Raw genomic sequence first — 3,370 nt, 5'->3', positions numbered from 1 at the left:
TTTTTTTTCTTCTTTTCTTTAACATTGTATTTTTGAAATTCCAAACTCTACTCTAGATTTTTAATTTTAGCTTTTTGGTATTTGTTAGCAATTTTGTACCTATATATATATATATTTATAATTTTTGTGACTTTTTTTTCTCTCTTTTTTTCTCTTCCTCTTTTATATAACATTGTATACCTGAAATTCCAAACTCAACTCTAGATTTTTAATTTATGCTTTTTGGTATTTGTTATCAAATTTTTACCTATATTTTCTTTATAATTTTTGCGACTTTGTTTGTTTGTTTGTTTTCTCTCTCTTTCTTTTCTTCTTTTTTTTTAACATTGTATTTTTGAAATTCCAAACTCTACTCTAGATTTCTAACTTTTGCTTTTTGGTATTTGTTATCAATTTTATACCTATATTTTCTTTATAATTTTTGCGACTTTGTTTTTGTTTGTTTGTTTTTTTCTTTCTTTTCCTTCTTTTCTTTAACATTGTATTTTTGAAATTTGAAACTCTACTCTAGATTTTTAATTTTTGCTTTTATGTATTTGTTACCAATTTCGTACCTTTAAGAACCCAATCTTCAGTACCCATTTTTCACTAGGGAGCGAGATTACTGGCTTGACTGCTCTCTCTCCTTTTGGACTCTCCTTTTTCTCCACCAGGTCGCCTGTGTCTCCTCCCTAACCCCTCTCTACTCTACCCAACTCTGTGAATTTCTGTGTGTTCCAGACGATGGAGAACACTTAGGGAACTGATTACTGGCTGGATCCGTCTCTCTCCTTTTCATTCCCCGCTTTTATCCTCCTGGCCACCTCCGCCTCCTTCCTCCTTCTTCTCTTCTCTTTATAACTTTGTGAACAACTCTGAGCAGTCCACTTGTGGAGTGCACATAAGGAAGTGATTACTGGCTAGCCCACTCTCTCCTCTATTGATTCCACCTCATCTCATCCGGGTCACCTCTAACTCCCTCCTCCCTCTTCTTTTCTCCATGTAACGCTGTGAACCTCTCTGGCTGACCCTCACGGCAGAGAAACTTTTCATCTTTAACGTAGATGTTTTATCAATGGTGCTGTATAGAAGGAGAAGTTTTGAAACTACTGTAAAAATAAGACCGATAACTGGAAGCAGGAGGCTTAAGTCCAAACCCTGACTCCAGGGAACTCCTGACTCCAGGGAACATTAATTGACAGGAGCTCATCAAACGCCTCCATACCTACACTGAAACCAAGCACCACACAAGGGCCAACAAGTTCCAGGGCAAGACATACCAAACAAATTCTCCAGCAACAAAGGAACACAGCCCTGAGCTCCAAGATACAGGCTGCCCAAAGTCACCCCAAAACCATAGACATCTCATAACTCATTACTGGACACTTCGTTGCACTCCAGAGAGAAGAAACACAGCTCCACCCACCTGAACACCGACACAAGCTTCCCCAACCAAGAAACCTTGACAAGCCACCTGTACAAACCCACACACAGTGAGGAAACGCCACAATAAAGAGAACTCCACAAACTGCCAGAATACAGAAAGGATACCCCAAACTCAGCAATTTAAACAAGATGAAGAGACAGAGGAATACCCAGCAGATAAAGGAACAGGATAAATGCCCACCAAACCAAACAAAAGAGGAAGAGATAGGGAATCTACCTGATAAAGAATTCCGATTAATGATAGTGAAATTGATCCAAAATCTTGAAATCAAAATGGAATCACAGATAAATAGCCTGGAGACAAGGATTGAGAAGATGCAAGAAAGGTTTAACAAGGACCTAGAAGAAATAAAAAAGAGTCAATATATAATGAATAATGCAATAAATTAAATTAAAAACACTCTGGAGGCAACAAATAGTAGAATAACAGAGGCAGAAGATAGGATTAGTGAATTAGAAGATAGAATGGTAGAAATAAATGAATCATGAACAAAGAAAAATGAGTTAAAAGAAATGAGGACAATCTCAGAGACCTCCAGGACAATATTAAATGCTACAACATTCGAATCATAGGGGTCCCAGAAGAAGAAGACAAAAAGAAAGACCATGAGAAAATACTTGAGGAGATAATAGTTGAAAACTTCCCTAAAATGGGGAAGGAAATAATCACCCAAGTCCAAGAAACCCAGAGAGTCCCAAACAGGATCAACCCAAGGTGAAACACCCCAAGACATATATTAATCAAATTAACAAAGATCAAACACAAAGAACAAATATTAAAAGCAGCAAGGGAAAAACAACAAATAACACACAAGGGAATTCCCATAAAGATAACAGCTGATCTTTCAATAGAAACTCTTCAAGCCAGGAGGGAATGGCAGGACATACTTAAAGTGATGAAAGAAAATAACCTACAGCCCAGATTATTGTACCCAGCAAGGATCTCATTCAAATATGAAGGAGAAATCAAAAGCTTTACAGACAAGCAAAAGCTGAGAGAATTCAGCACCACCAAACCAGCTCTCCAACAAATACTAAAGGATATTCTCTAGACAGGAAACACAAAAACGGTGTATAAATTCGAACCCAAAACAATAAAGTAAATGGCAACGGGATCATACTTATCAGTAATTACCTTAAACGTAAATGGGTTGAATGCCCCAACCAAAAGACAAAGACTGGCTGAATGGATACAAAATCAAGACCCCTACATATGTTGTCTACAAGAGACCCACCTCAAAACAGGGGACACATACAGACTGAAAGTGAAGGGCTGGAAAAAGATTTTCCATGCAAATAGGGACCAAAAGAAAGCAGGAGTAGCAATACTCATATCAGATAAAATAGACTTTAAAACAAAGGCTGTGAAGAGAGACAAAGATGGTCACTACATAATGATCAAAGGATCAGTCCAAGAAGAAGATATAACAATTATAAATATATATGCACCCAACACGGGAGCACCACAATATGTAAGACAAATGCTAACAAGTATGAAAGGAGAAATTAACAATAACACAATAATAGTGGGAGACTTTAATACCCCACTCACACCTATGGATAGATCAACTAAACAGAAAATTAACAAGGAAACACAAACTTTAAAAGATACAATAGACCAGTTAGACCTAATTGATATCTATAGGACATTTCATCCCAAAACAATGAATTTCACCTTTTTCTCAAGCGCACATGGAACCTTCTCCAGGATAGATCACATCCTGGGCCATAAAGCTAGCCTTGGTAAATTCAAAAAAATAGAAATCATTCCAAGCATCTTTTCTGACCACAATGCAGTAAGATTAGATCTCAATTACAGGAGAAAAACTATTAAAAATTCCAACATATGGAGGATGAACAACACCCTGCTGAATAACCAACAAATCACAGAAGAAATCAAAAAAGAAATCAAAATTTGCATAGAAACGAATGAAAATGAAAACAC

The sequence above is a fragment of the Bison bison genome, unplaced genomic scaffold (genome assembly GCF_000754665.1).
Source record: "Bison bison bison isolate TAMUID 2011002044 unplaced genomic scaffold, Bison_UMD1.0 scf7180017864181, whole genome shotgun sequence".
Taxonomy (NCBI): Eukaryota; Metazoa; Chordata; class Mammalia; order Artiodactyla; family Bovidae; genus Bison; species Bison bison.
The sequence above is the reverse complement of the archived record's forward strand: the minus strand, read 5'-3'. Positions refer to the sequence as shown.